Source organism: Pleurodeles waltl, chromosome 5 (genome assembly GCF_031143425.1).
Source record: "Pleurodeles waltl isolate 20211129_DDA chromosome 5, aPleWal1.hap1.20221129, whole genome shotgun sequence".
Taxonomy (NCBI): domain Eukaryota; kingdom Metazoa; phylum Chordata; class Amphibia; order Caudata; family Salamandridae; genus Pleurodeles; species Pleurodeles waltl.
This window is the reverse complement of record NC_090444.1, coordinates 438,221,670-438,247,242: the sequence shown is the minus strand read 5'-3', so window position 1 is coordinate 438,247,242 and position 25,573 is coordinate 438,221,670. Positions and strand designations below refer to the sequence as shown.

The 25,573-nt window shown below is 45.0% G+C and overlaps 1 protein-coding gene across 7 annotated transcripts in view; it reads left to right on the top strand.

Moving 5' to 3' along the window:
* The window catches only part of WDPCP (WD repeat containing planar cell polarity effector), a 2,103,513-nt gene that overhangs the window by 767,226 nt on the left and 1,310,714 nt on the right, over positions 1-25,573 (top strand). The window lies entirely within an intron of this gene.

The window sequence follows — 25,573 nt, the reverse complement described above, 5'->3', positions numbered from 1 at the left end:
AAACATTTATGCATAGAGAAATGTAGGACACGTCACCATCTCTGTGTGGTATTGTATTGCAACATTTATATAGCGCTTTCTACCCAATGTCAGTTGCTGAAGTCCTTGCCTACATCGTTGGAACGCTACACAGTGTACGGTATTTGTCTGGAAGTGTGTTGTCTTCTTTTTGATTCTGTGTGGGAAGTGTTTCCATGTAGTGTTTGATGACAACCGTGGTGCGGTTATTATACTGTAGGGTGCAGCGCTTAGCAGTATGATGGACAGTGCCAGCTTTAGGACAGTGTGAGCAGTGCTGTCCCACCAAACGCGAAGGTCAAGGGGGAACCCTCGCATGACAGGCTGAATCAAGATAAAAGCAGCCAGGAGAGTTAGTTGTTTGCTCATCATTTTTCAGGGGATAATTACAACAGTTTGATAATTCTGGTGGTTAATGCGCTTGATTGATCTTTTTTCGATTTGTCTAGTCAGAGTTTTGTCTCATGATATAGCAGCTACTTTTTGCACAGCACAGCAACTTTGTTTACTGCACATTGTAAAAACATAGTTAATCTGCCTCTTCGTTTCTCCAGACCAAGCATTCGTAACAAATAATGTCTACCATTATGGACTACAGCTTGTAGTCCTCATTGTGTTGAATAAAATTTCCTTTACATTGATTGATTCTCACACACACACACACAGACTCATTGTCTCTTTATATTATGTGTTAGAAATGGGGTTTCTGGTTGGTAAGAGTGTGCACCTAAGCCAGGCAGAACTCAGCACTCCATCGAGGGCAAGTAAGTTACACACCAAAGATAACCTGTGCTCACCCTGTGGTAGCTTGGCACAGAGTAGACAGACATCATCAGAGGCAATGTGTAAAGTGTTTGCACAACACACTTGCACAGTAATCCAAGGAATAACCCACAAAAGAGACTCCACAAAGGGTTATGTGAAAATATAATATATTATGCATCAACTTTAGACCAAAGCGACAGGAATTGTAAATATTATGCCAACACTTAAATAGTACTCATCATTCTGTACAAAGCAAGAATCGGATGGATATCAGTGAATACCTTGGAAGTTATGTAGACTCAATGGAAGGCTCATGGGTTGCAAACAACATGAATTATATATTTATTGCAAGAGATGCAACTTGTTCAGAAAAACACATACATCATGCTACTCTACCATAGGGCCCAGAACCACTGCGCTCCAACTAGATCAGTTATGGTAGATTTTGTGAGCCCTGCAGTGCGAGATGTATTTAGGCTTAAAAACGGAGGCCGCAGGAGCACCTGTGCGCCTACCACATGTGACATGGTAATTGGGAATCACCCTTATTAAAGTGCATCGAAAATACATTCCCTTCTACTGAGAGCTCATCAGTAATCCGTTGGGGATTCCTAAGCTCAGGAGTTAATCATCGTGATCACCCAGCAAGATGGCCTTCGCTCCTCCAGACCTGTTTCAGGCTTCAGTGCAAGGTAAATGTGCTCCTAAAAAATACAGTGTTTCCACAAAGGAGGGCAGTGAGGGTCCTGCAAGACCTTGGGCGTCCAATCTCCCGATCTCCATCATCTCTTTTGGCATAGAGCTCGCTGTTCCAGGGGAGAACTCCAGAACAGCGGTGTCCTCCCTACAGCAACACAGCTCACGAGCCCCGTTTGCCACATCTCTCATGGTGGTGGGACCCTGCTAGTGGGGGTTCTTGACTGTCAGGCAGCACTGATTAAGGCAGGAGCAGTGCCTCAGAACAGCTCCAATATATAATAGGTTGTTTATTGCGATTCTTTTGCCGGGGTCAGCGCTAGAGGCAAACACATTCTGGTCCTGGTGCAACACTAGAGTCCTTCTCGTAGCCCACGCTCTGTCTCAAGCGACACAGAGCGCAAGACAGAGGGAGAGCTCCACATTAATCAGCTACATGCTGACTTTTCCAAGAGAATCCAGGAGGAATAGACGGTGCTCCCCCATGTGCTGAGTGAAAAGTGAAGCGCTCACCATGTGCTGGTTTTATCAAAAAGCCCCGTGCCGGACTCTGCAGTTGCGGAGTCCAACAGCATGGGCAGACAAGGGGAAAGCCTTCAATGACCCTGGGATTCCAAGACTGGGAAGGGGCCAGCCAGCACGACCTTGGAGAACACTGGGGCACCAAGCAGGGAGTAGGCAGGCCCGTGGCAAAGTGGCAGTCTTTCCAGCAGCCCAACAGGCATCAGGCCACAGGCAGCAGGCCAGCACAACAAAGCAGGTAGTCCTAATGGTGTTTCCTTCTGGCAGCACAGCAGTCCTCGGGCAATGTGAGCATGTGGAGCCAGCAGTGTCTGGTTACAAGTCCCTCACAGTGTCTAAAATCATGGCTTCAGAGCTCCTGTACTTATACTAAAAATTGTCTTTGATCAAGGGGTGACTTCAAACGAACCCTTTCAAGTGCACAACATCCCTTTCAACCCAGCCCTGGCTCCAGACGAACACTAGTGGGTAAACCTGCTCTGTTTGTGAGGGAGAGACACAGCATATAAAAATATTTTTGTGTGAACGACCTCTCCCAGCCCCGGAAGACTATCAATATGCGGATGAATCCCCTGTCTCACCCAGCCCTTCCTGTGTTGTGATTTTCTAGAGAGTATGCACAAATTGTAGCTGTAACTCAGGCCAGATGTGTATTGGAGACAGGCTGCAAAGCACACAGTTGTAACCACAGAGAAATGGCTACTTTCTAAAAGTGGCATTTCTAAAATAGTAATATAAATTCCAACTACATCAGTAAGTAGGTTTTATTATTACCATTCCAAACATACTAAACATGACAAGGCTGCTCCTTTCTGATCGGGAATTACCACTTAAAAGTGTATAAGGGGATTCTTAATGCTAACCTTTGAGAGGAGCAGACCTCACAGTAGTGAAAAACCAAATATGCTGTTTGTCGCTACTAGGACATGCAAAGCATAAAAGTACATGTTGTACCTTTTATTTTCACAGCACTCTGTCCATATGACTACCTAGGGCCTACCTTAGGGGTGACCCATGTGTAATAAAAGGGGAGTTTAACATTTGGCAAGTCGTTTAAAATGCCAAGTTGAAGTTGCAGTAGACTGCTCCTGCAGGCCTTGCAATGGGGCGAGTGTTTGTTCATCATTTTATTTTGTGATCTTGCAATGGCAGGCCTGAGATAGGTTTGAAAGGCTACTTCTGTGGGTGGCACAATCAGCACTGCAGGCCAACTAGTCGCAATTAATTTACAGGCCCTGGTATATGGTATACCGCTTTACAAGAGACTTACAAGTAAATCAAATATGCCAAGCAGGTGTAAGCCGTTATACCATGTTTAGAGGAGAGAGCACATGCACTTTAGCATTGATTAGCAGTGGTAAAGTGCCCAGAGTTCTAAAGCCAACAAAAAGAAGGTCAGAAACATAGGAGGAGGAAGGCAAAACGTTTGAGTATAACTCTGCACAGAGGGTCATTTCCAACAATATGTTTGTGATGTAAAGCTCTCCAACAGTCTACATTGATATGACTAGCAATATAAACTAAATAAATGTGAGAGAGGGCTAAGGAGAGATGAGGGGCACAGTTGAGAGGGTGGTACTTATGGAACCCTTGAAGAAGGATGTAATGGGGGGGCAACAAAGCTTGTCACACCGGATTCCATCAACACTAAAACTGACCCTGGTGATGAATGAAGAGGTGTGAGAGTATAGTCCACTAAGATGGTTACTTCACTAGGGTGTCCATTCTGAGATATTTTGTTTACATGTTATGGTCCTGAGCAGGCATAGATTGGAGGGAGGAGGAGTGGAGGGATCTGCTGGAGTAGTCTGTGTTAATATAATTCTATATCTGTTTTCTGTTGTGAGGTATCAAGAAACGGTCATAGTGTGTAGCTTGTTAGGACCTGCAGTGTTAGACTAAATTAACGTCCTCTCTTGGCCAGTGACACGTGGGTGATCTCATGAGTAATTCCATATCTCTTACTTTGGAAGCGGGTTGGTTTGATGATGGTACACTACTGGGTGACGGACAGGACCCATAGAAATGGTGTCTTATGTAAGTGTAAGACTGTCACGTAGTATTCAGGAATTATTATGTAACCTGCATGTATGAACATAGACTGCCTGTCAGTGAGTTTTAACGTATTAGCATTAGTGTGATCCAGGAGGGTTATGTATTGTATTGTAGTTGCATTAAGTAACACAGCTCCTGAGCCCAGGGTTACACTTTTTCCTCCAATGATTATTGTTGGTTAATGGGATTAGCCTTGTGCTCCTAAGTAAATCATTCTATGTACTTACTCCAGTTTTTATGGTGTGGATTAAATTAATAGGAGTTAGGTGTGATCTATAGTGGGAGAGGGGGCATGTCCGTTCATGCTCATGGTTGGCCCTAATAATAGATGAGCAACAGAGGATTAGTTACTGTTACGTTGGAGGGGTATGACCTTTTGAAGAATAAGTTGTGATCTTTTAAATGAGGTGCGGACAATTTGCAGAAATTCAATACTAGGGATTAAGGCAAAATCCATGTGATATAGAGTAGGCTATGTTCAGAGAAAAAAACATGCAGAAGATTAAGAGTAAGTAGGGGGTCATGTGAAAGAAAAGAACAGGCATTAATTTGAAGTTTTCAGGTAAGGGCAATTTTCCTAAGAACACAAAGGAGGCTTCTTTCGTTTGCATGCAATGTGAGAATGCAAAAACTGTAAAAGCAAACAAAAATATTTGCAAATTAATGTTTGCTGGATTGTACTGCTTTTCGAAAGTACATCATCTAGGACTGTTTCATATGCAAATAGTATTGTTTATTTGGGAACCCCTTCTCCTCTGCCCCACTTGATGGATCACCCCAAAACCTTTCAGGTAAAAGCTGAAGTGGATTAACTTTAAAAAAAACTTTTTTAGAAAGTTTGTGAAGACTTGTCAACTGACTCCAAAGTTAATTGCAAAACAAACAAAAAAACACTCTTCCCATGGAAACTCTGACTCACACATGGCTACACAGTTGCAACCACCACTGTGCTGTGCTTATTTATATATACATAATTTATATATACATATATATACACACACACACACACACACACACACATACACGTCAGAAATAGGATTGAACTAGGATAATGGTTATTTTAAATATAATGGTTGTCCATTGTGTGATGCAGAAAAGCGAGATATTTTCACCTGATATGCATGTGAGAACTTGCCTTCCTCCTGAAGACAAGTTTTCCAAAGGATGGTAATCAGTACTGTAGAGGACTGTACAAACTGTAGTTGAATCCCGTTTTCACAGGCCGAATACACAACTAATTAAAAAAGTTTCAACGTTATTAAAAAATAACATAAGATACCCTGGAAAAAAATCATATCTAGCAAAAAGCATGTGCATTATAGCTTTTCACATTACTATATTTAAACACTGAGCATGGTTACACCATTCAGCAATTTTAAGTTGGAAATTTGATTTCCCGAAGGGCTTTATTAAGTCGTCATTTTAAAGTTCTTCATTAATAGGGCATCGATCCTTAAGCTGTAACAGGCAATAAGAAAACAGTTTTGCTATAATATATTTTGTGTTGTTTTAATTTACAGATATTTTTGTTACATATTTAAACGAGAACAACTTGGGGCATTGCTAATGCAAAACTTTCAGCCCCTAAGGCACGGCCACTTGGGGCCCAAAACACAGGTTGGCAGGAATGTGCTGCAAAGAGGCTTTAAAAAAAAAATCAAAATCTGAATCAATGATGAAGAAACATTTTCTAAAGAGGTCCTCCAAACTCATTTGTTTGGGAAGAACTCCAGTGCAGCATTGAATGCTGTATGCTAAAATCATGTTTCTCACTACCTGTATCCAGAAGTTTGGAGCCGTTGCTGATACTGGTTGTCACTCCACCAGCTCCACAGACTGACTGCACCTGTTTTTCATCTGGAGGTGTGGTGTATCGCCACTGAAGCATTGTCTTTCACCTATGCCTGCCAAATTCGATTCAGTATCCATTTCTAAGTGCAATTTTTGCTTCGGTAACGCTTTACCAAATCACAAATGGGTTTAAGGACATACTAAAAACAAATTTTCAACCACCAGTCCTCTAATTTTTTAAAAATCTAGTGTATGCAACCACAAAGTGTCTGAGCCTACCTGGCCCATCCCTTCAAGTTAGACGATCAAGGCTCTTGTATCTTTAATATTGAATGCTATCTCCTCAACTGATGGTGTTAATAAGATGTCACAACAGCTGGACAGTGGCTCAGTTATCAGTTTAATACCTGATATTATTGAGCACATGGATATATTATTAAAATCTGTAAATAGTTTAGATTTTCAGTGGCAGGCACTTGATGCTCAGAATTGTTCAAGAAATGAAACTTTTTAAAGTCAACACATCTTAATCAACAGCTTTTCACTTTATTTAATGGATTTTATTTTTAATTTAGTATATTAGTCCTCATGGAATAGTGTTTGATTTGCAAGTTCTGCCTTCTGTGTTTAAGAGGAGTCCCATTTGTGTCTTGAAGTAATTTATGTACTATTAGTGGTGCATTTTTGAAGAATCTCTCTTTCATTAGGTGCTCTGGAAACCACCCCTAGGACTATGTTAATATTCCAAAATTGAGAAAAGTTAATGAGCACTCAACAAATTGATATTTACTTTGTTGTATTTAACTGTGTTTAATAATTACAATTCTTCCCTATGCCTTCATATTATTTGTTTTCTGTTCTACCTCATGTATATTTTTTATTCAAATTTAAGAAGATTTTATTGAACTCTTCTTACAGATTGGGAGTGGTACTGTAGACAGCTTTCACTAACATTGGAATTATAGTGCAGTGTGGTTTTTAGTCTGGTGAATCAGTCGTCATCTTCACAGATAGTTTTCTAAATAGGTGGTGCATACCAGGCAGAGACTAGATAAGTCAAGTCAGGTTTAAATAGGGAGATCACTAATGGGGACAGATAACAATAAGATGAATTGATAATCGGTTTACCAATTTATGCTATTCATTGTTTCTAGCATCTCTGTCTCCTTGTCTTAATATAGTTTTTTCATTTCTCTGGACATGAGCGTGTCCCAAACCCTCGCCCACAGCAATTGCCATTACTAAGTTGGCAATGGTTTTGTGGTGTCAATTTATTATGGATCTTTCCAGAATTGGCATTGTTCTACTTTGACTCATCTAAGCTGTTGCTTCAAGAATTTAAGAATAGTCTATTTGGGGAGTTTTAACATGCCTTTGGTGTACCTTCAAAATTTAGCTGAGAAAATCTGTGAGCTGTCCTAATGACAGTTAATTAAATATTTCTAGTACTGTTTAAGAGATGGACAATATTTGTATCCTTTTAAAAAGTATCATGTCTTAAAAGCCTTGTATTCTCTTGATCAAATATTTTAACTGTTGAAAGAAACATGGTCACTAATGAGTATTCTCTTCAATAAGTACATTGGACACCACTTCTGATTAAGCAGAATTCAAGGACACTAAGAAGAACTAGAATGATATCTTGATGTCCATTACTGTTTCCTGTTGGGTTCCTCTTTAAGCCTTTGTCATTTTATTCTGGAACCACACACGGATCACATTTATCTCTACGAATTTGCTTCAGAGCTGCATGTAATAAACGATTGGCAGATGGATTTGTTCTGGAACTTAAGCTGCCCCAATTCCGCTTCGCTAGCCTTTTCTGGAAAAGCTAAATATCAAGATAGTAAACTGTAACTCTGTTTGGAGGTCCATTAAAAAATTATGGTTCTCTCGTAGGGGATCTCCATTGAAAGTCATAAGCATTTAAATAGTTCCGCCCATGTGCATGCTTCACAGATCACTTCTTTATATAATATCTTCTTAAGTGTAGATGTTCACCTTACTTCAGGAAGGCCTGTAGAAACACTTAAGAAAGAACATAATATGCAAATAACATAATAGGCAAACAGGCTACAGTGATGCAGTTCTTCAGATTGGTCTTAGAAAATGGTCTATACACCCATATAAATGCATAATTTGAGGTAAATGTTTTACACAACAGCTCAAATCTCCTTCAAAAACCCTTTCTGTGAAAAATAAAGGACAGTGTAGCCCCATAGGCTGCTATTACGTGAGTCTAAAACAGTGACTGTGCCTTTAAGGCTTCAGAAACCACCAGTATCCAGTCATGATCAGCAGGTGGCAGTTGCTTCAGTTCTTTTTTCCAGTACCTGGTGACAGGATCCTAGAGCACTGAGCTTGGCCTCCTAGGCCTTTTTTCATTAAAATTAACTTGTGAATTTTGGTTTAAGCTACTTCACTCAAAGTTTTCCATCATTCTCTCACATTTTAAGGCTGTTTCTGACAGAAACTTGGGTCATTTTTTCCATTATTATATCTTCTTTGACAAGCACACTGTACCCTGAGAGAGAGAAGATTCGCCTACATGGCACAGAAGAACAGCGCAGACAGCAAGCCCAGTCTCAAGGTGAGACTTCAGAGCGAGGAGAGGGTCCGTCCTCTACCAAGGCTCCTACATCTCCTATGAGGGACATGGAAGGTCCACAAAGAGAGTGCCAGCTCGAAAATGCCATCTTTCTCGGTCAACGTTGAGAAGTTGATGTCGAGACCAGGTACGGCTCCAACCTGCTCGCCGTCGAGGATTGGATTGCCATCGAGGAAATGCCACAGATCTACATTGAGGCAAGATACACCCCATATGCCGTTGACGTGCACTGTGAGGTCAAGGAGTAAATTAACATCAAGACAGCCAGCTTCTTTGACACCAAGAAGCAGTTCAGCGTCGATTCGTAGGAGAAGATCGACGTCAGAGCATCGTCAACGGCAGTCACTGTTGAGTCATCATCGGAAGTTGACATCGAAGTCCATCTTGACGTCTAAGTCAGATGAAGAGTACTCCTGAGCCAGCTGAAGGAGTACTCTTCAGCTGACTCAGAGTACTCAAGGGCATATTGCCCTTCATCACCAATAGTACTGCCGGATTAGCCGCCTCCACCTCCTCCTTCACCACCTCCTCAGCATGCACCTGCAACTCTTCCACCTGCACCACCGCCACAAGCTAGATCACGCTCCAGAATGCGCCATCGGTCGCACCACTACAGGCATCATCCCAGGTGTTCTTCATCTTCTAGGCACTCTCATCATCGCAGCCACCATTCTTGTGCACAGACAACATCTAGACATCGATCCAGACACACAACGTCCTCATTATCTCCAACAGGACGTTGCTCACCAACATTAATACATTTTCTGCCTTCTTGCATCTGTCCAGTGGACGACATCTCCACCTTCCAAAAGGTTTCAGTAAGGGGCGTGGCAGAGCTGAACATACAGATGTTGGTCCCTGCACCTAACACATCTGTTATCTTTGAGATGCTTCAACAGTGATTGGCATCAAGACCCCTACTTCCATTGGTGCCAGGATTGTTGGAGCCTGCATTGGAGCTTTTTCTCATCTACCAAAACGGCTCCTTCAAGGCTACAGAAGAAATATAGGCCTCTGGAAAAAGATCCTCTGTTCCTTTGTGCGGATCCACCCCCTGACTCGGTAGTCATTCTGGAGGTCGAGAAGTATCACGCTACCACTCCGGCTTCTTCTGTTCCTCCTGAGAAGAATGGCAGGAAATATTCTGTGGGTCGCAAGGTTTGTAACACGGCCGCAACCACCATGAAAGCCACAAGTGCCACTGTCCTCCTGGGCAGATATGATAGAGTGTTATGGGACTCTATCCAACAATTTGCTGATGACCTTCTCAGGTACAGGAGAAAGGACTTCTTGGAGATAGTAAACTAAGGCCTCATGGTATCAAACCAAGTAATCAATGCTGCAGCAGATTCCTCGTTGTTAGTGACAAATGAATATTATCATGGCATAGCCTTGAGACAACTTTTTTGGCTATGGCTCACTTCTTTGAAATCAGTCACAGCAACGGATTTTGAATCTTCCATTTTCTGGATCTACCCTCTTCGTCAGCCACACGAGATGGCTCGCATGAAGTCGTAAATGGAAACCATAAAGGCTGTTGGCCTTGAAAGACCCAAAGAATAAAGGCATTCCTTCAGGCTTTACCAACACCACTTTTACCCTCGGAGGATTCAAGCCCCTCATTGGTACCAGAGTCTCCAGCAACCACAGCAACAGTGACCTTACCAACAGCACCAACAATGAAGACAATCTAGAGGGTGAGCTTCCCAACAACCCGCCCAAGGGGGTAAACCCACAACAGGCACCAAACAATGAATCTTCCCTCTTCTGTTACTCACTCCAGTGGGGGGAAGCATCACACATCCACTAATGCTGAATATTGTTCAAAGTGGCTGTTGCCAGATTCACCAGCTATCCCCTGACCATACCACCAAAATCATCCAACCATCATTTGCACATGCTTTGGAAAGAAATCAAGTGACATTACAGTTGTACTTGTGATGTCCTTTAACAGCTGGGTCTGCACATCAACCACAACAAGTCAAATCTCCACTCCGGTTCTGACTTTGCTGTACTTAAGAGCAAGAGTGTCTTCGGAGAAGAGATTTTCATCGATCCATTGGAAATGTCACTGTAGGACGTTGGCTCTGTATGTGCTATTTCAAAGTAAGGAATAGCATGCACAGAGTCCAAGGGTTCCCCTTAGAGGTAAAATAGTGGTAAAAATAGATAATACTAATGCTCTATTTTGTGGTAGTGTGGTCGAGCAGTAGGCTTATCCAAGGAGTAGTGTTAAGCATTTGTTGTACATACACATAGACAATAAATGAGGTACACACACTCAGAGACAAATCCAGCCAATAAGTTTTGTTATAGAAAAATATATTTTCTTAGTTTATTTTAAGAACCACAGGTTCAAATTTAACATGTAATATCTTGTTTGAAAGGTATTGCAGGTAAGTACATTAGGAACTTTGAATCATTTCAATTGCATATATACTTTTCAAGTTATTCACAAATAGCTATTTTAAAAGTGGACACAGTGCAATTTTCACAGTTCCTGGGGGACGTAAGTTTTTGTTAGTTTTACCAGGTAAGTAAGACACTCACAGGGTTCAGTTCTTGGTCCAAGGTAGCCCACCGTTGGGGGTTCAGAGCAACCCCAAAGTTACCACACCAGCAGCTCAGGGCCGGTCAGGTGCAGAGTTCAAAGTGGTGCCCAAAACGCATAGGCTTCAATGGAGAGAAGGGGGTGCCCCGGTTCCGGTCTGCTTGCAGGTAAGTACCCGCGTCTTCGGAGGGCAGACCAGGGGGGTTTTGTAGGGCACCGGGGGGGACACAAGCCCACACAGAAATTTCACCCTCAGCGGCGCGGGGGCGGCCGGGTGCAGTGTTAGAACAAGCGTCGGGTTCACAATGTAAGTCAAGGAGAGATCAAGGGATCTCTTCAGCGCTGCAGGCAGGCAAGGGGGGGCTTCCTCGGGGAAACCTCCACTTGGGCAAGGGAGAGGGACTCCTGGGGGTCACTTCTGCAGTGAAAGTCCGGTCCTTCAGGTCCTGGGGGCTGCGGGTGCAGGGTCTTTTCCAGGCGTCGGGACTTAGGTTTCAGAGAGTCGCGGTCAGGGGAAGCCTCGGGATTCCCTCTGCAGGCGGCGCTGTGGGGGCTCAGGGGGGACAGGTTTTGGTACTCACAGTCTTAGAGTAGTCCGGGGGTCCTCCCTGAGGTGTTGGTTCTCCACCAGCCGAGTCAGGGTCGCCGGGTGCAGTGTTGCAAGTCTCACGCTTCTTGCGGGGAGTTGCAGGGTTCTTTAAAGCTGCTTCTTGAAACAAAGTTGCAGTCTTTTTGGAGCAGGTCCGCTGTCCTCGGGAGTTTCTTGTCGTCGTCGAAGCAGGGCAGTCCTCAGAGGATTCAGAGGTCGCTGGTCCCTTTGGAAGGCGTCGCTGGAGCAGAGTTCTTTGGAAGGCAGGAGACAGGCCGGTGAGTTTCTGGAGCCAAGGCAGTTGTTGTCTTCTGGTCTTCCTCTGCAGGGGTTTTCAGCTAGGCAGTCCTTCTTCTTGTTGTTGCAGGAATCTGAATTCTTAGGTTCAGGGAAGCCCTTAAATACTAAATTTAAGGGCGTGTTTAGGTCTGGGGGGTTAGTAGCCAATGGCTACTAGCCCTGAGGGTGGGTACACCCTCTTTGTGCCTCCTCCCAAGGGGAGGGGGTCACATTCCTATCCCTATTGGGGGAATCCTCCTTCTTCAAGATGGAGGATTTCTAAAAGTCAGAGGCACCTCAGCTCAGGACACCTTAGGGGCTGTCCTGACTGGCCAGTGACTCCTCCTTGTTTTTCTCATTATCTCTCCTGGACTTGCCGCCAAAAGTGGGGGCTGGGTCCAGGAGGCGGGCATCTCCACTAGCTGGAGTGCCCTGGGGCATTGTAACACGAAGCTTGAGCCTTTGAAGCTCACTGCTAGGTGTTACAGTTCCTGCAGGGGGGAGGTGTGAAGCACCTCCACCCAGAGCAGGCTTTGTTTCTGTCCTCAGAGAGCACAAAGGCTCTCACCGCATGAGGTCAGACACTCGTCTCTCAGCAGCAGGCTGGCACAGACCAGTCAGTCCTGCACTGAACAATTGGGTAAAATACAGGGGGTATCTCTAAGATGCCCTCTGTGTGCATTTTTTAATAAATCCAACACTGGCATCAGTGTGGGTTTATTATTCTGAGAAGTTTGATACTAAACTTCCCAGTATTCAGTGTAGCCATTATGGAGCTGTGGAGTTCGTTTTTGACAGACTCCCAGCCCATATACTCTTATGGCTACCCTGCACTTACAATGTCTAAGGTTTTGCTTAGACACTGTAGGGGCATAGTGCTCATGCACATATGCCCTCACCTGTGGTATAGTGCACCCTGCCTTAGGGCTGTAAGGCCTACTAGAGGGGTGACTTACCTATGCCACAGGCAGTGGGAGGTTGGCATGGCACCCTGAGGGGAGTGCCATGTCGACTTAGTCATTTTCTCCCCATCAGCACACACAAGCTGGCAAGCAGTGTGTCTGTGCTGAGTGAGGGGTCCCTAGGGTGGCATAAGACATGCTGCAGCCCTTAGAGACCTTCCCTGGCATCAGGGCCCTTGGTACCAGGGGTACCAGTTACAAGGGACTTACCTAGGTGCCAGGGTTGTGCCAATTGTGGAAACAATGGTACATTTTAGGTGAAAGAACACTGGTGCTGGGGCCTGGTTAGCAGGGTCCCAGCACACTTCTCAGTCAAGTCAGCATCAGTATCAGGCAAAAAGTGGGGGGTAACTGCAACAGGGAGCCATTTCTTTACAGTCACTTTCTAATGAAAGCTTCTTATCCCACGCTGAGGTCAGTGTTCTCCTTTCTCAGCTCCATGGCCTCATGTATGTTCCTCACTCTGACTGTATGCCTTCACATGCATCCCCTTCAGGAATGTCTTGAGGACAAGTGGGATATAGTGACAGGCAAATGGGAAGACAAGATCATCCTCTTGCATAATGTGAAGCAGCCTCTTATGTGGTGGTGCTCTCCAACCAACCTTCTTCACGGGGTGTCTTTCCACCAACAGGCTCCTTCTCAAACCATAGTAACAGATGCATTGTTAGTGTGGTGGGGAGCCCACATGGATCATCTCCAAATTCAAGGCAAATGGTTTCCGGAAGAAATGACATATCACATCAACCTCCTCAAGCTCAGGGCAGTCCACCTAGCGCTCAAAGCGTTTTTCCTGTCATTAAAGAGCCAAACCCTGCTTGTTCACATGGACAAAACAACCACCATGTACTACCTCAACAAGAAGGGGGGAATGAGGTCCAGACCTTTGTCCCACGAAGCCCAAGCAATTGGGAGATGGCTCATTGCAGGAAACCTGCGGATCACAGCAAATGATCTCCCAGGTGTGCAAAATGTGCAGACAGATGCCCTCAGCAGGGCAATGCAAGAAAACCATGAATGGGTCCTTTACGGTGACGTTGTGCAAAACATCTTCAGGCCTTGGGGCTCTCCACACATAGACTTGTTTGCGACCGCAGAAAACAAGAAATGCCAAGACTTCGCCTCGAGGTACTTCCAACCAGGGACCCTGGGGAATGCTCTTTGGATCAACTGGTCAGACAAATTTCTTTACGTCTTTCCTCCAATCCCTTTGATCCCTGCAGTCTTCCTCAAGCTTCTACTCAAAAGCCAGACTCATCCTGATAGCCCCGGAATGGCCACATCATTAGTGGTCCACAGACCTCCTTCACTGGTCACAGCGTCCACATCTCAAGCTGCCATGCCATCCAAACCTACTAACAGAGTTCGGGGCTAGATGATTCACCCCAATCTCTCCTCTTTGAATATGCCAGCATTGCTCCTGAGCTTGTGCATTATGGACACCTGAACCTGCCCCAAGACCACATGGCCATTTTTAAAGTGGCTAAACGACTCTTGAACCGTACAGCTTATGCCTGCAAGTGGAAGATATTATGCATTTGGTGTTTTTCCAAGAACTTAGAGCCTACATCTTGGCAGAAAGGAGCCACCCTTCCCTACCTCCTCTATTTGACAAAAACTGACTGACAGTTCTCTTCTATAAAAGTTCACTTGGCGGCTTTTACTGCCTACAGAAAATGTGATTCACAAACCTCTTTTTTTCAAAATCCCTGTAATTACAGATTTCCTTGGGGGGTAAAAAAAGGTCTTCCTTCAGGCATCTTTACCCTTCCCAAGGAGCTTAACATAGTCCTTTCACATTTAATGCAAGCTCTCTTTGAACCTATTCATAAGGCATCTCTTCAGCATCTCCCTTGAAAAGCAGCTTTCCTCGTGACAATCACTTCAGCTCATAGGGTTAGCAAAATCCAAGCATTAGGTGCTAACCATAAGGTAGTTCTCAGAACCCATTCGAAATTTCTTCTGAAAGTTATTTCCGATTTTCATGTCAATTAAACAATTTCTTTGCCTACCTTCTTTCAGAATCCTTCTACTCCAGCAGAAAGAACACTTCATTCCCTTGAAGTAAGGAGGGTCTTGAAGTTTTATCGGGATAAGACGTGTGGCCTGTGCTATTGTATTCAAATGCTTATGACCATCAATGGAGATCCCCTACAAGAGAAGGAATATTTCCTTACCTGTAACTATTGAACTCTTTTTATGGAATTCATACGTTTTGGATTCATGACACAGGCTCACTGGGGAACTTTTAAACATTTGAGTCTTTAAAATGTTGGTATATTTAACTGAAGCCCTGGTATTTTGTTGGATAGAAGAGACAGGTTTTGGGAGGGTGATCAACGCCTCTTCGATGTTTGAGCATGGTGGACACGTATCTATGGCGGACCCAATGGCCATTTGATCCAAGGGATTAGAGTTTCTTAGAGAGCACTTTCGGAGTCTTTTGGAGTGATTTTATCAGAATGTCACCGGCAGAAGATGACTTTGGCCGCATATTTCTAGAGTGTCTTGTAGGAGAAACCCAAGTAGATGCTATTGTGGTATCTCGACAGGACACTATAATCACAACATCCTGAATTTTAAGAGGAGTTAGGAGCAGCACAGATTAAGTGCACTTGGTAGACCATACCGTTTTGTACAGTTATAAATAGTGGTTTGACTCGGAGCTCTGCAGCAAAGGTTGTACTTAGAATCCAAATCTTCTGTGTTGGAAGGAGAGGGAGTATTTGGAAGCCTGACTGTAGGGCAGGGTTGGTTCAAAAAGGCCCTCTATCAGAAACCGCCTTTGATGTATCCTGTTGCAGAGCATACTGGTTTGTACATCCGTTCTATCTAGTAGACCCTCTTTTGTGTGAGAGTGGCCTGATGGGGTCATTAGTGTAAATCTGAAACCTTGTTAGGAGCCGCAATGGTTTTAGCAATTGGGGGCATTGATTATCATCATTAAGTCCACTTCATATTCTGGCAACCTGTGCAAAATATCAGTGATTAAGAGAGCTGGGTACGTAATTCAACCAGGTGGTTACAGGGTGCCAGAAAGGGACAGGAATCACTTCACAACTGTACCTGAGATTCTTATAGCCTTGTGAATGTGATGGAGTAATAACTTGTAGTCAGTGGTGTTCAAGGCTGCTGAATGGTCTAGAAGAATAAATGTGCCACCCAAGCCTAGACTTATCTCTGCAGTTAAGTTTGTCTCCAATAGCCATAGTTTGTTTGCTGGTTGTCAACGAGGTTTAAATCCAGATTGTCACACAAGGGTGTATTTTGCACTTGATGGGATGAGATGTGGCTCTCAACTAAACTCCTAGAGAGAGCTAGATTTCAAGGCTTTGGTTTAAACAAGGGCATTGTTCATGTTAAAAATCTTTGATTATTTACTGAAGCCTGGAACATATCATTTGAAGCATTATGTACATGGTAACAGAGCAAACATATGGTGAGAAAGGTCTCATTTAAAAGATGATTTAAAAGTTGTGGGTTTTCTAAATTCCACGTGGGTTGGATTCAGAAAATGGTTTCAATAGATGCAGCCTAGTTTTGTTTTGTGGTTTTTGCAGTAGGCTTTTTTTTCCTGTTTGGGTGACTTGAAGTACTACAGCTAGTGTGACATGTGACATGGACCCATGCTAGACATCACATAGGGCACCTGGGATCTCCTTTCCCTCCATGGCATTGTGGTGCAGAATCTAGCCTGTCAGTCATTCTTTAAAAGAAACCTGGTACATAGTTGTAGCTCCTGGGCCCCAGCATTAATTAAACACCTCAATGATGAGAGTGGATTTGCATCCAGACTTACTCTGTATGCAAAATTTGTTTGTTGGTTGAAGAAAGTGAAACCCCACTCAAGCAACAGTGCAATACCTGTCTGGCTGAACCAAAAAAAGTGAAAAAATTAACCTGAGCTTAACCCTCTGGTAATTTGGTACAAAAGCAGTCAGGCGTAATTTAGAGGCAATGTGTAAAGTATTTAAGAAGCACTTAAACAGTAATAAAGTGAAAACACAACACAAGAAAAATCCCACACCAATTTAGAAAAATAGAGCAAATTGTAATACATTATTTTATACTAAAACTAACCAATTAGTAGAACCAGAGTAATAAATATTTTAGGTTGTAAGTGAAAATGTGCCTAAAAGATGAAAACTGCAATCAAATAATACTTCTCCCTGTAACACTGGGAACCTGGGCAATGCATTGTGATGTATTGCCCAGGTTCTCAGAGTGGGTAACGTATTGCAGTTAAGTTATGGGAGCACTTCTAGGCTTCTCATATGGTATGCCTCTTGAAGAATGTGTGACTTTAGAGGACACCATCTACACCTAAACCATGAACTTTTTCCCCCTGTTACGAGAGAACCTAATCCTGGAGGGTCGAGGTAGGATTCATATTGACACCTATATTCTTCTTACTCATTGTCTTAGCCGTAGTCATAGAGAGAGGGTCGCCATTGGCACCGAACAATGCAACTGACTAGTGTTGGCAAATGTGAGGGCAGAAACATGGTGGTTTTTGATGGATGGTGGAACCACTGTACACTGCACCATCCCCTCAGTGTTTTTAGGCATACCGAAGATGCCAGCTGAATAAAGGTATTATCCTACGTTAACCATTAGGTATTTTTAGCATATCTGTATCCCTTCTTAGCCAGTTAGTTTTATCTAAGAACTCTCTCTTATTTGAGGTTGAGTCCGCTCCGTTAGTAGTATCTTGCCAGGCTGGGATGAGGTTGCCTATGATGAAGCATGCCACAAATAGTGGGTGAGTCCTCCTTTTCCAGTATATTGGTACTCTGTATAGCTGTTCCTTTGGGGTTCTTATTGGAATACCTTTGATGTGGACCAAAATGTGGGTTTTATATCTCCAGCCATCACCCTTTTTGTGTTTTCCTTTGTAATCTGTTACCTGGGTTCCCAGGGTTATGGGACACCACCTCATTTGGTTGCATTTCAGTTTACAGCTGTATAACTGTGAGGGTCCTATTTACGTTTTTCATTATTTGAGATGTATCCAGTGGTCCTGAGCATGTCTGAGAAGAACCCCCTCTCTTACAATGAAGACTATATTGACAAACTTCTAAAAGATGCACCTTTTTTGGAACCTATCCCAGAAAAAGTAGTTGATGCCCATCATTTTAAAATTGATAGAGTTGAAAAAGTGAAAAAGAAGTTGATGCATACACAACTTCATGGGCTCCTTATTGCAAGATATTTACAAGCAGCCATAATATCAGTCGGCCTTCAAGTTAAAAATGAATTCAACATTTTTGTAGATAATCCAAAATTCAGAGAGAATTATTTATTTTGTGTCAAACAACTGTTCCGGGCACTGGATGGTCATGGGAATTGACACCACCCTTGAACACATCAAAATATTTGAGAAACAAATGGCCAGTTTAAGGTACAAAATCCTTGATGATGAGGCACTAACTAAGCTAAAGAAGCACCTGAAGCTCTAGCGAAAACCATCACAGAGTTTAATACCATCACACAGCTTCGCAAATTGAGCAAGTTAAAGACATTCAGAATTACGACAGAGCAAAGACCTATCAATTTAATCCATAATTACTTGACAGAAGTGGTCAAGTTTCTACTCCACAGTGGTATAGTGCAGCAAATCATTGAAATTGGTGCCTCAATCCCAGGGTCGAACTATCCAACAACTCCCTTAATTAATCTATACGAAATATCACAAGAGGGGGAGGACTCAAAATAGTTCAATTCCTAAACAAAATTATTCAAATTAACAAAAAGCTCCAAAGTTCATATGTTCCAAGTAATACCTTATTCCAGTGCCATCCACAAAGGAAACTCAGATGCCTTTGGTTATAAAAGAGGATTCAATCTTTATTCTTCATTTCATCTCCATTAAAAACAGACAGCAGTATCCCAGCCAACACATTACATCCCCATACAGAACTTCATGAGGGATAATATTATCTATATAGTTATGATTCAAGTGACTTCTTTTAATTCCCTCCAAATCTTTAGTGTCATGAGTGTATAAAAACATCCACAAGCGTGCCTCTGTTGCCATCCATCAAGGATCCCTTGCAGTAAAAACAAAAGGAGGACATAGTATTCAGGTTTCCAGCATCCAGGGTGAGCCGAAGATCAAAACTTCAAGGGATTGACAAATTGGACTCAATAGCATTGAAGATTGGGGATAAGCAGCTTTGTTCTGATTCTCAATTGTCACCCTTTTCTCTATATTGTGCTGTAATTACTTATGCTATATCTTCTCGTGTGTCACAGTATTTGTTAATCTACACCTTTGGCAAAAGCTTTTTCTAGGCTATTGCCTGACTTAGTGTTTTTTTTAGTCACCTTACCCATGCATCCAATCTTAATTGTTTCGATTTACTGACATCATGGAGTAGAGTACTGCTCTGGATTTCCTATTATTGTTTTGTGGAACATCGTTATCCCCTCTGACCCTATTTACATACAGGGAGAAGAGACTTGGCTTTGATATGAGCTGGTCCTCTGTTTATATTTCTTCTCTTCGTATTGTAGTTCGTGATTGCACCGAACTGCAGTCTTTTGGAATTAATGGCTCATCGACCAGTAATCCTGCTACGAGTCAGCAGGATCTATCTTAGTTGTAACTAAGCTTCTGTGTAGATTCGTTTTTCCTTTTCCACTTTTCCAATTTAGGTATTCTGTGGTGAACCATGCAAGCCTTTTACACTCTGTGGATGTCTACCTCTTTACAGCCAGAGTTTCTGAAGAAAGGTGTTGTACATCTCTTGTTTTGACACAGTTTTCCCACCCCTTGTAGCATGGGGTGTATGGTGGCAGTTTTCATTAATGAATGAATGAGTATTTTTTTAAAGTGCACTTCCACTCCCAAAGGAGCATCCTGGCGCTAAGTAAAACATTTGTGAGGCTACAGGACTACATAGACTCTCACTTACTATGGATGAAAGGATCAATGAGTATCAAAGCGCATCCTCAAGATTACGAAAATCCAAGTTTTCAGTTGTCTTCTGAGCATTTCTTCGGCTTCTGAGGATCGCAGATATATGGGAAGTTTGCTCTAAGCCTTTGCTCCCATTAGGTCCATATTGATTACTTTGTGGTTATTTTTTTATTAAGGCTTTATAATAACCTCATGGTTACAGGAATTTCTGGACTTATTTTTTGGGTAAGGATTTTTTTTTATAACCAAATTTTATTTATTTATATACATAACAACAGATCGCAAGAAAGACACAATTCATTAATACTATGAAGCATTCATATACAGACTCTTGGGCGACCGAGATCACTCGACCGTCAGACCCGAGTACATATTTAGGGGGGACAGTGCCCAACCAAACGTCCCAAATCTTTTGGTATTTACTCTCACCCTTGTCTGGTAGACGGAGCGTTTCATTTGAGCACACCAATCCACCCCCCTTCTCCATTGTTGCAGCGAGGGGGGACTTGCAGATGACCAACATCCAGCAATGTCCCTTTTGCAAATAAGTAGAGCTGTACCCACGAGTGTGTCGCCTGGGTACTCCCCACATCCTCCATCACTCCCAGTAGGGCCACCTTGGGAGAGGCCGCCAGGTCGAGATTCAGTAATGTGGACAGCTCACCTAGGAAACCCGGCTGGTACCGCTGGATCCTAGGGCACGACCAAACGATATGGAAGAAATACGCCGGTGAATGAGAGCATCTGCTGCACCAGGGGTCTGGTTTGAGACTGGCACAGGACAGTCGGGCTGGCGTCAGATAAGCACAATGCAAAAAATACATTTAGACCATTTGGAGCCTTGCAGATATTGCCAGAGTGCACGGTGCCATCAGCGCATCCCGCCAATCCTCCTCCTGCAAGGGGCTGAGCCAATCCTCCCAGCGGGCCCATAGGGACAGGAGGGGCGGAGAGGCATTCAGCACCAGGGAGCAGTAGCTCTGTGACACAGCTCCCCATTCCCCACCCAGCGCCCCCATCACTGTCTTTGCCTCCATAGGACTGAAGTCAGGGATCTGGGTGCCATGTCTAATGTGGGCATGTAGGGCATGTCTGAGCTGTAGGAATTTATGAAATTGTGTTTGATTCAGGGTGTATGTCTCCTGGAGTAGCTGGAAGGACATCATGTGCGTACCCTCCCAGACATCCCCCACTACTGTGATGCCTATGTCATCCCAACGCCTAAAACCCTCAAGAGTAGCAACCTCATGCATCCATCTACCTGCCACAGCGGGGTGTGCCGGGTGACTTGACCCCACCACCCGTCAGCTTTTGGGCTGCGCGCCACCCATATAGAACCTGGCTGGTGATTTCGGGCGTGTCCCTGGGGCTAGGAGAGCGATACAGCAGATCAATAAGTCGTGGGAATCCCATCTTTGACAGTTCTAATCGATAGGCTGGATCATCCCACCCCCCCAGTGAGCCATTCATTAATAGTGAGTATCTGTACTGCCAGGTAGTAAAGGTATAAGTTCGACATGGGCAGACCACTGTCGAATACGCCGCGCTGACGGGAGTCCCAAAAAAGGCGGCTCCGGCTCCCCTGCCACACAAAGGAAAGGGCCACTGCGTCCATCTCCCGAAACCAGTGCCGGGGATCCGGATGGGGAGATTCTGGAGGATTTATAGAAAACGGGGTAGATCAATATTTTATACAGTGCTATGCGTCCCATAACGTTAAGCAGCAGACGCTGCGATCGCCTTAGATCCGCCTTCACTCTTCGAGAGAGCAGGTTGAGGTTAAAGGCCCAGGTCATGTTAGGATCAAGTGCGATTCGAATACCAACGTATGTGAAACTTAATCGCTGGATGGGGCTGGTCGTTTGCCAGTCAACCAGTGCTCGAAATTGAGATAGCGGAACCACCAGAGACTTTTTAGCATTCATTTTGAGGCCAGACGCCTCGCCAAAGATATGGATCAGTTGAAGACACCGGGGGCCACCTATTTCTGGGTGCGACAGGTAGAGCAACACGTTGTCTGCTTATAATGCAATGCGGTCCTCCCCCTCCATCCTCCACCACTACCCCTCCAAGAAGGCATCTGGCGGATCATCTGAGCGAGGGGTTTTATGGCAAGGGTGAAGAGGGGGGGGGGGGGGACAGGGGACACCCCTGTCTAGTACCCCTCTCACTCTGTATGACCTCCAACAGCTTCCCGTTCACAAGGACCCGGGCCGATGGCGCTTGATATAATAAGTGAAGCATGTGCCGAAAAGGGGCTCCCGGGCCCGCCCTCCGGAGAACCAGATCCAGGTAGCTCCAATCCACCATATCAAATGCTTTTTCAAAATCAATTAGGAGGGCCAGGAGGGCACGCAGTGTGTACCTCTGCAATAGGGCAACATGAAGCCTCCGTAAGCAATGTCTAGTACCGCGGGTGGGCATAAAGCCACACTGATCCGAATGGATCAAGTGTCGCAGCACCGGCCGCAGGCGACCGGCTAATATATTGGCATAAATCTTGAGCTCTGTACTGATTAGGAATATCGGCCGAAAGTCTGCTCAGTAACTGGAGGATGGCCTAGATTTAGGCAACACAACAATGGTGGCCTGATCCAGTTCTGCAGGAAAGGCGCCCCCCTCCAGCGCCTCCATACAAAGGCCGTAAAGCTGGGGCACCAAGAGGTCGCAGAACCTGGAGTAGTATTCTGCCGGATAGCCATCTGGGCCTGGGGTCCTTCCAGAGTGGAGATTCGTAATGGCCTTCCCTATTTCTTCTAGGATTATGGGGTCATCAAGGCCTCTGCTAACCGAGGCAGAGAGGGCTGGAATGGTTATCTCATTCAGTAGTGGCATCTGTTGTTCGACAAGAGGTCTAGGCGCCGCCTTGTATAGTGCAGCATAATAGTGGGCGAAGGTCTCAGCTAAGTCTTGACGGGTCATGTGCATCTCCCCAGACTCACACATTACCTCGGGGACCACTCGTCCCTTTTGTCGTCCAGTGGCCGACCAGTATAGGACCCTGCTGTTTTTATCCCCCAAACTGTAGACTCGGGCCTGTGGTGCCCATCAGATCGGTTTTGCCTCCTCCAGGGAGTGGGCACAAATTTCTTGCCTCACCAGCTCCAGAGCCCGCCTGTTGTCCTCCCCCCTGGGATAAAGCGCTTCTTGCTCCAGACAGAGTGCCCGGGTCTTGATGGATGTGATATGGGCTTGTGTCTCTTTCTCCTTACGTTGCAGGAGACTTTTTGCATAACTGCGGATTGTGGCCTTACCCGCTACCCAGAGAGTGATACGGGATTGGACCGAGCCAGCATTCTCGCTATAGAAAAGCTTAATCTCTTTCTGGAGGTCCGCAGAGTAAGTCTTGTCTAGGAGAAACCAAGTGTTGAGACGCCATATAGGCCTCCGGTGTTGCTCCGGGTGACCGATAACCAATGAGATGGGAGCATGATCAGAGAGGCCCAGAGCATGGATCTGGATCTGTGTGACCAGAGGAAGATCAGTGGACCGCATAAGGATCATGTCTATATGGGTCTGGGTATGGTGTGCTGCCGAAGTGTGTGTGTTTTGCTGGTGGCAGGGGTGCCACACTCGCCAGGCATCGGCCAGTCCTGCATTCACTATCCATTGGGCCAATGTGCGCAAGCGTCTACGGCGGACATCAGACAAAGGGCCCGTAATGTCCAGAGTCGGGTCTAAGACCGCATTCATGTCACCGCCCACTGCTGTGAACCTCATAGGCATTTGGGAGAGGAGGGCGGTGAATGCGTCAAAGAACCCCTCAAGCCCAGCAGGTGGGGCATAGATGCTAAGTAGGTTTCTGTTGCTGCCATCCAACCTTCCCGTTACGTATCTCTCCTGTGGGTCCTCCCATGTTTGCTGCACTGTCAAGGGGTAGCCCCGGTGGAGTAGTATCGCCACACCCTGCACCCCCTGCTTGTACCCAGAGTGGTATGCCTGGTCAAATCCATAGCGGGCCAAGAACAGGCATGTGGACCCCAATAAATGTGTTTCCTGTAAATGTAGAACAGAAGGTCGGAAGGGTAAGGGGTTTAATCCTTCTTACTGTGTTCCTTACTATCTAGACTAAGTATTTGGTAATGTTTTTCTTGGGATTTTTTGTTTTGCTGTAGGTTGCTACCATTGTTCCTTTTCCTCAATTAGACCCCATGACTATCATTGTCTGATAGAGACTACTAGTTGCAGATTCCTTACCTTAGAATTTCCTCTAGTCGCCAGACTGGATCTGGAGATTTTTCTTTCAGCAATACCCTTGCGCGTCGGTAGGTGGCGTCAATCTACTCCGCGGGTGTCATTGGCATCGTAGTCGCCGTGATAACATCAGGAGTAGTATATAGACGCCACCTTCACGCAGGGACGTCAGTTCTTTTCTTTCCGCGCCACGCGCTATTCCGGAGAAAAGCTACTTTTTGACCAACTTCGACCATTTTGTCAAGTTTTTTATGAGAAATTTGGTGCGTCGAGGATGTCCCCGAAGACTGGTTCAAAGCCGTGCGAGGACTGTCATCGTATGATGTCGTGACGGATCCTCATCGGGGTTGTCTGTGGTGTTGTCTCAAGCGCGACCACGACCCGAAGTCGTGCTCCGAGTGCCAGGCCATGCACCCGAAGGTTTTGAGGGAGCGGTCCCTAAAGATCATGGTGGCCCAGCACTTGAATCTGCGTAAGTCCCGGTCTCAATCAAGAGGAAGTTCTCAAGACTGGTCGCGGAGCCATCACCACTCGTCTTCTTCTAAATCCTTGGGTCAAGGTAAGAAGAAGAAGAAGAAGTCAAAGAGATTCCATCGCTCTCCAACTTCGCCCCGTCACTCGGCTGACGCGATGCGGGAGGAGCGTCCACGCACAAGGCCTCCGTCCTCGGAGCCAGTGTATGGGTCGGCTCTGCACTTCCCCGAGTTTCCCGGAGCTACCCCCTCCCAGCTTAAAGAGTTTTATGAGGCCATGCGCCTCATCTTTGGGCGCACCAACCCTGATACGGGTTCGGATGAGAGGCCTTCGGCTTTCGAGCCAGCGGCTTTGGCTCCGACCACCGAGGTCACCTCCTGATCCGCACGCAGATCCGCATCGGTGCTGGTCGCACCCTTGAGACCTTCCCCGACGCCAGGTCGATTGTTGATGCTCCCGATGTCGGTAGTGCCCACTATCGACGTTGACCCGATTCTTATCCCCGACGACTCTGAGTCGGAGTGGCATCGACCAATGCCACCTTTGCCTTCGATGGGACCTATTTGCCCCACGTCAGATTCGGACCCTTTTTCTTATGGGTACGAATATGGGGAGGGATTGGAGGGGTCCCTTGACCCTTATGAATACCAGAATGACCCATCTTTAGACTGGGCTCAGGAATTGGGCGACACCAGTGGTCTGGACACTTCGGATACGGGTGAGAGATAAAGCAATGCCGCCTTCTGAATTGGGAGCTGAAGCGGATGCACCTGGGAATAGGGCAGGCCAGAAAGCCCTTTCAGCACCAGGATACTGGCTGTTGAAACGGCTTCCTTAAAAACTCATGCATTATCTTCTAACTTATCAGATCCCCATTCCAAAATATTTTGATTTCCTCATTTCTATCAACATCAAATCCATCATGTTTAACTATAAATCCGTTGATGCAGTATCAATCCAGGCTTGGTGGTCCTCTGTCAACTTTGTTAGAGCTGGTGTGCCTCACTATCCGTTAAAGGAACCTGTAAAAATACCTCTTCATTTCAACAGTTATGGAGACCAATCGATGATTATATTGCTACATACATGTAGAGTATTCAGTAATTACATGTCTTACTACTTATAGATGTGGTTGAAAGCTTAATAC